The 8,009-nt window shown below is 45.0% G+C and overlaps 2 pseudogenes; both read right to left on the reverse strand.

The window, feature by feature from the left end:
- Positions 1–966: 966 nt before the first annotated feature.
- On the reverse strand, positions 967–1,084 carry LOC134946433 (5S ribosomal RNA; annotated as a pseudogene).
- Positions 1,085–1,228: 144 nt separating this feature from the next.
- Positions 1,229–1,346, reverse strand: LOC134947052 (5S ribosomal RNA; annotated as a pseudogene).
- Positions 1,347–8,009: the final 6,663 nt, after the last annotated feature.

An 8,009-nucleotide genomic window follows, 5' to 3' on the forward strand; every position in this document is an offset into this window, starting at 1 on the left:
AGGCCAATCCCGGGATTGGGATTGCAGTGCACATGCGCACACTTGTTTTCTGCTGGGCAGTGGTGAGCATACTTGCAATGCTCGGCTCAGATGCTGCGCGAGCCGGTGTCTCACTGCCTGGCTGCCTAGGCTTAGTTGGAGGCAGTCATAGCCATCCTTGCGTCCGACTAAGAATCAGACTCTATGAATATGCAGTCCCTGGCATCTCTACAGAGACCCCACCCCCTCAACAAACCCCGTCTCCATTGGGTCGTCTTAAAAAAAATTCTCGGGCTGGTTTTCCATCCCAATCCACCCCTGACTGTATGGCCACTATATCTGCTGGGTTACAGGCTATCCAATAAAATGTCTGTCAGTCTGACATGCATTTTATCTGCGGAAAAGTGTTGTGTGTGGAACCGCACTAGTCAAGCAATTTTCTTAGAGTACCACATTAAATTACAATGAAAATACCAATATGCATACAGTTATCAAGTAAATCTTAAACTGCTAATGATTGGCGGTGCTCCCAGGAATTTTGTAGGTTATACTACAATTGGAAAAAGCAAGAGAAAAAGACAAAAAAACCTTGTTTGGGAGCACTCATTTGTTATGATAGGAATAGTATATATAATATTAAAACATAACCTTTAATTAAACCTTGAATAAAAAGACTTTTGGTCAAAAAATTGGGACTCGTGTGTAGTATTATCTGTTTGTGTAAATCCTATTTAACCTTTTTAGCAAATGAGGTATAAGATAATAAAGAAGGTGAAAATATCAGAGGGTTGGTGAAGGATACCAAATGGTTTCTTAGGATCCATGGTATCCAAAAGATCACTGTGCATGCCTGACTTTGAGGATATCTGGGTTAGAACAATATAGGCTTTGTCAGAATAGAGCTCAAGAGGAATGTGGGAAGGATGGAGCAAGAAATGCAATGAGGCTTCCCTTAGTGAGAAGGGGGGCGGGGGGGTTTGGGACAGAGGCCCACTGCACCTGGTATTCTCAGAAGGTTTCCCGTCCTAGTACTGACCAGGCCATGCCTGCTTAGCTTCCGAGATCGGACAGAATCGGGCGTATTCAGGGTAGTATGGCAGTGGGCCGATGATGGGGGTAAAAAGAAGGAAGAAACACTTCTTTTTTCTGTACTCTAATAAAACGGTACCATGGTGGTCTGAAATGGTTTTTCCAGATAAGAGAGTGTATGGGGGTTAGTGGGATGAGGGCAAGTTTTTTCCTTTAAAATGGCCCACTGCACCTGGTATTCTCAGGAGGTTCCCCTTCCTAATACTGACCAGGCCATACCTGCTTAGCTTCCGAGATCGGACAAGATCGGGCGTATTCAGGGTAGTATGGCCGTGGGCCTTTCATAAAGGAGAAGGAGAGGTCACACTCTGCTTACTGTACTTTGCATAGATCAAGACTGAAATGGTCCGAAATGGTATTTCCAGAAAGGAGTGTGTGTAAAGAAAAAAAAAAAAATTTAGACAGAAAAAGAAGGGGGGGGGGGGGGGGGGAATCAATACAGAAGGGAGGTGTTGATTGTATATGTCTCCAAATGGGAGATCTAATAATAATAAATTATCATAGAGAACACCCCCAAAAAAATTCAGAGACTCGCTGTGTGATGTTGTGGAAGATATACTGACAAAAATTATTACTATATAGTGTGATCACTGAAAAGGTATATATAAGATTAGATGGCTGAAATATGCTCTTCAGATGCAGGGTTGCTTGTTTACTAGGGGAGACCCACAGGGTAGATAAAGAGCTCAAGGCTGGCTCACAAAAAAAAATTTAAAACACAAAAATGTGTACTGTTACCTGCTCCATAGAAACAGAAACCAATTAATGAATGAAAAAATATATAGGTTTAGAGCTCAGGGCTGGCTCACAAAAGATACATTAAACCTTATTTCATCCTCTTGAGGACTGACATAACATTGGAAAATAATAGACGCACATGCTAATCTGCAGGAGCACAGAGCTAGGGTACAGAATAACCACAACAAAGCACTGGCACAGAATGCAAAAATCCCAGCCTATTTATAGGCAGCAGAAAACCAGGATTGGCTGACACTCACCCATACGCTCATTGGTGCTGCACTTGGTCTCCAACATGGCCGCCCCTTATATTGCAGACACACAGGGAGGATGCGGGCCACTAGGTCCTCCCTCCAGTCTCCAGGAAGCTGTCACTCTTTCCGCTGACCGCGCCGCGCCCCCCCCCCCCCCTGGCGGCCACCAAGCACCACTGCTAGCTGCGCCTGCAAGGGACGAATCCCGAGACGCGTGGCTGTGAGTACCCGCCGTGTGACAACCCATAGGAAATACAGATGGAGCTGTACTCATCTGAGGCAGCTCCATCGCAAATGAGCACTCCTGGCATGACTAGGCAATCCATCCGCCTAGTAATGCCGAGAGTGCACAGAGGCTCTCCCATTCAGAGCGTCTCTGTACGGACATGCGGACGGAGACACTTTCCATTCAAGTGAATGGGGTGCGTCTCCGTCGCTGCCGAGATCCCGGTGATCAGGATACCAACATCGGAATTGTGGTGAGCAGAGCGAGCCCACAAGGGAACACGCTGCACTCACCACCGGTATTCTGGCTGTCGAGATTCCGGCGTTGGTCTGCTGACCGCTGGGATCCCAATAGCCAGCATTTCATACTGATCCCACTGCAGCAGTTGATTCTGGGACAGTCTAACTCAGGGGGTCCCCAAGCCTCCCTCTATTACAGATAGGGCTACAGAGGTGACGGGACATATGCTGTTCTAAAACAGCTTTGTACTGCCTTACCAGAGCGCCTGCAGCCCTTAATCACTTTCACGTGAGCAGTACGCCCAGCTGTCTCCTGCCAGGATCTCCCTGCTTCAGTGCTCCACCTCCTGACATGACACAGCATCACACAGGCATTGCAGATACGAAGGGCTGTAAGAATAAGGAAGTAACAGCCTGCTGCTTTGGAATGACCCAGCTGCCTCCAGCCATACAGATGTAGCCATCTTTATCTTGACTGGCTGAGGCGTTTGTCCCGATCGAGCATGCGCAGCGTCCCGGGGTGTAGGGAGGCGCGCCTAGTCACAGAGAGGCGTACCTAATCGCACGGAGAGCGTTTGGCGTTACCTTTACATGTAATACCTGTGATCATCCACCAGATGTCGCTTTTTACAATCACCACTGCGCATGCATGTGGTCTCCCGTAAAATACAATACTGAAATATATAATAAGGACTACTTTACTAAGGCGTCTCATTACGCGGCATACAGTAAATACTCATTACGCTGCATTATTTAATACAGTAAATACTCATTATGCTGCATTATTTAATACAGTATATACGGTACAGATGCAAATAGTACAGCATACAGTATATGATCCATCTACAGTACTTTATGAATATGTGAGCGTCCAAGTCCCGCAGGCAAAACAACATAATACCAGTAGTGTACACTGTCGCAAATGGACGTGTTAGAAGTTCACTATTGCCTCTTGAGATTAGGAATTTTGTACAGTATGTTAGCGTCCTAATCCCGTAGCCATTACATCATAATCAAAACCAATGGATTTATTCATCTGTCTGCGGTGAAGTGAAGTGTTCCGCTTCCTAAACTCAGAGTCCCGGGTTCGATTCCTAAAGTACGAATGCATGTTAGTTTTTTCCAGACACTTTATTATTTTTTTTATTCACATAAACCAGGGCAAAGCTGCAGGAGCGGTTCTACTGTTAAGGTTCTATGCACCATATAGTACACATACAATTCTGTAGCAGGGTAGACTCAATAGAAATCGCTACCACCTATGACTCCTTGCTCCATGGAGGCCCTAGGCTACAGAGCAAGTAACAGTCCAGATTTTGCAGGCTATGGGGCAATGCTGAAGGAGCGTCACAATCCCCTAGCTAAAATACACAGGGGCGATAGGAATAAGTGAGGTCTATGCACATTACGGTACACTGGACTCGATCGCATAGCACACTGGCAAAATGGCCACCACCCCTGAACCCCTACCATGTGGCAGGCAGCGCTCGGATATGGAGTGAGAGATGGTATAAGTTTTGCAGGCTACGGGGCAATGCTGAAGGAGTACCTAAGTACACTGATTTGGCATCCATGAACTTAGGGAGGAGCTTTAATCTCTCTCCATTGTAATCTTTCTAAGTATAATGGAGAGAGATAAAAGCTCCTCCCTAAGTTCCTGGGTGCCAAATTACCATCCTTAGTATCTCTGTACTCTATGTTCTACTAGTGTACTAATTAGCACGAACAGCTTGTAAGGTACAGTGGTAAGTCTAATCATTCTATGAATAATGTAGAGAGATAAAAGCTCCTCTGGAAGTTCCTAGATGCCAAATCACCGTCCTTAGTATCTCTGTACAGTATGTTCTACTAGTGTACTAATTAGCACGAACAGCTTTTAACTGGATGCCAAATCACCGTACTTAGTATCTCTGTACAGTATGTTCTATTAGGGTACTAATTAGCATGAACAGCTTGTAATGTACAGCGGCAAGTTTAATCTTTCTATGTATAATGGAGAGAGATAAAAGCTCCTCAGTAAGTCCCTGGATGCCAAATCACCGTACTTAGTATATCTGTACAGTATGTTCTATTAGGGTACTAATTAGCTGTTTGTGCTAATTAGTACCCTAATAGAAAATACTATACAGAGATACTAAGGATGGTGATTTGGCATCCAGGAACTTACTGAGGAGCTTTTATCTCTCTCCATTATACATAGAAATATTAAACTTGCCACTGTACGGTACAAGCTGTTCGTGCTAATTAGTACACTAGCAGAAAATACTATACATAGATACTAAGGACGGTGATTTGGCATCCAGGAACTTACTGAGGAGCTTTTATCTCTCTCCATTATACATTGAAAGATTAAACTTGCCGCTGTACGTTACAAGCTGTTCGTGCTAATTAGTACCCTAATAGAACATACAGTACAGAGATACTAAGTACGGTGATTTCGCATCCAGTTAAAAGCTGTTCATGCTAATTAGTACACTAGTAGAACATACTGTACAGAGATACTAAGGACAGTGATTTGGCATCTATGAACTTAGGGAGGAGCTTTTATCTCTCCATTATACATAGAAAGATTAAACTTGCCACTGTACGTTACAAGCTGTTTGTGCTAATTAGTACACTAGAAGAACATACTGGGAACTCGGACTCATACAGTACTTACATTTCAAAAGCACGGTATTTTCCACTGCCTCCCGCTAGCCCATCGCCCTTCCCCCCTGGGAGCCTGCACAGGTCATGCAGTAGACAGGGAGGGAGTTATTCACATAAACCAGGGCAAAGCTGCAGGAGCGGTTGTACTGTTAAGGTTCTATGCACCATACAGTATACATTCAATTCTATAGCAGGGCAGACTCAATTGAAATGGCTACCGCCTGTGACTCCTTGCTCCATGGAGGCCCTCGGCTATGGAGCAAGTAACAGCACAGATTTTGTAGGTCATGGGGCAATGCTGAAGGAGCGTCAGAATCCCCTAGCTAAAATACACAGGGTCGATAGGGATAAGCGAGGTCTATGCACTTAATGATACCCCAGACCCCATCGCATCACAAAGTGACAAAATGTCCAAGGCACATGAACATCCACCTTGTGTCAGCACTCAGCTATGGAGCGAGTGACGGCATATGTTTTGCAGGCTACGGGGCAGTGCTGAAGGAGCGTCGGAACCCCTAGCTAAATACACAGGGGCGATAGGGTTAAACAAGGTCTATGCACATAATGCTACAAGGCGGGGGTTCATGTGCCTCGGACATTTTGTCAATTGGTGATGCGATGGGGTCTGGTGTATCGTTATGTGCATAGACCTCGCTTATCCCTATCGACCCTGTGTAATTTAGCTAGGGGATTCTGACGCTCCTTCAGCATTGGTCCGTTCTTTGAACGCAGTATTTTCCACTGCCTCGCCCTACCCCCATCCCACTTTCCCCTACCCCCCTGGGAGCCTGCACAGTTCATGCATTAGACAGGTAGGGAGTTCCGATCAGGTTACAAGGCAAGATTTATGTGAAACCTGTGTGCACCCTTCCATTGAAGGTATAACAAAGAAAAATATTATAATAAAGTGAATGTCACGGGAACTCTTATGCTCATACTATACATGTATTTCAAAAGCACAGTGTTTATGCATTGTACATACTTTCTTTTACACAATTAGAGCGTCTCCATACACAATCTTGCGTCTGCATACACAAGTTTTTTAACATGTTCGTTTGTGTCTGTATACACTTTTAATTTATATTGAGAACTCTCACCGTCTGACCATTGGTCACCATCTATTAACATTACAGTTGTCACTGACCTTTTGCCAGAGCTGTAGATAAATCCGCCGCAATACGATCGAAAGTACTGAATTAGTGGAGCATTAGCCACCCAGTGGTGGAGATGTGTAATGCATGCTGAGTATCTATAATCGCCTCAACGCGCCTGCCTGTGATTAAACTCAGCAAGCTAAGCTATCGCCTTAGCGTGACTAAACGCCCGTCTAGGCGGAGAATCGGTCAAGATAAAGGTGGCTACATCTGTTGTCAGCCCTGTAAAGTAAGTTAAAGAAATGGGTGATGGAATTAGTGGATGTTCCTATTAGAGATGAGCGGGTTCAGTTCGTTGAGATCCGAACCCCCCCCCGAACTTCACCTATTTTACACGGGTCCGAGGCAGCCTCGGATCTTCCCACCTTGCTCGGTTAACCCGAACGCTCCTGAACGTCATCATCCCGATGTCGGATTCTCGCTAGATTCGTATTCTATATAAAGAGCCCCGCATTGCCACCATTTTCACTCGTGCATTGGAGATTGAACGGAGAGGATGTGGCTGCGTTCTCTCCCTGAAAAGCTCCGTATCTGTGCTCAGTGTGCTGCAAATATCTGTGCTCAGTGTGCTGCAAATATCTGTGCTCAGTGTGCTGCAAATATCTGTGCTCAGTGTGCTGCAAAAATCTGTGCTCAGTGTGCAGAAAATATCTATGTTCTCTGCCTGAAAACGCTCCATATCTGTGCTCAGTGTGCTGCAAATATCTGTGCTCAGTGAGCTGCATTGTGGGGACCACCAGTATATAATTATAGTAGTACAGTACAGTAGGCCATTGCTGTATCTTGCAGCTCTGTGTCAAGTATACTATCCATATCTGTGCTGCATTATTGTGAGCAGTATATAGTAGGACAGTGCAGCATTTTGGTGACCAGCAGTATACATATACAGTAGTACAGTACAGTAGGCCATTGCTGTATCTTGCAGCTGTGTCAAGTATACTATCCATATCTGTGCTGCATTGTTGTGAGCAGTATATAGTAGGACAGTGCAGAATTTTGGTGACCAGCAGTATACATATAGTACACTACAGTAGGCCATTGTTGTATCTTGCAGCTCTGTGTCACTTCTAGTATCCTGATCAGTGCTCAATATCTGCTGCATTGTAGTTACCAGTATGTATACTGTACTGTGCGACATGTGTTATACACCTGGTGATTACACATCCTGTAATCTGTACTGAGCGATGTGTGAGATACACCTGGGGATTATACACCCTGTATACTATACTGTGCGGCGTGTGATACACCTGGTGATTATACACCCTTTATACTGTACTGTGCAACGTTTGTGATACACCTGGTAATTATACACCCTGTATACTGTACTGAGCGATGTGTGAGATACACCTGGGGATTATACACCCTATATACTGTACAGTGTGATGTGTGAGATACACCTGGGGATTATACACCCTATATACTGTACTGTGCGATGTGTGTGATACACCTGGTAATTAATTATACACCCTGTATACTGTACTGTGCGACGTGTGTTATACACCTGGTGATTATAAAACCAGTAATCTGTACTGAGCGATGTGTGAGATACACCTGGGGATTATACACCCTATATACTGTACTGAGCGATGTGTGAGATACGGGTGTAGTACTGCTGACCGGCGGTCAGGAGACCGCCGGTCAGCTTACCGACACCGGGATCCCGGCAGCATACCGACGCCGG

Source organism: Pseudophryne corroboree, chromosome 7 (assembly GCF_028390025.1).
Source record: "Pseudophryne corroboree isolate aPseCor3 chromosome 7, aPseCor3.hap2, whole genome shotgun sequence".
In the NCBI taxonomy this organism is placed as follows: Eukaryota; Metazoa; Chordata; class Amphibia; order Anura; family Myobatrachidae; genus Pseudophryne; species Pseudophryne corroboree.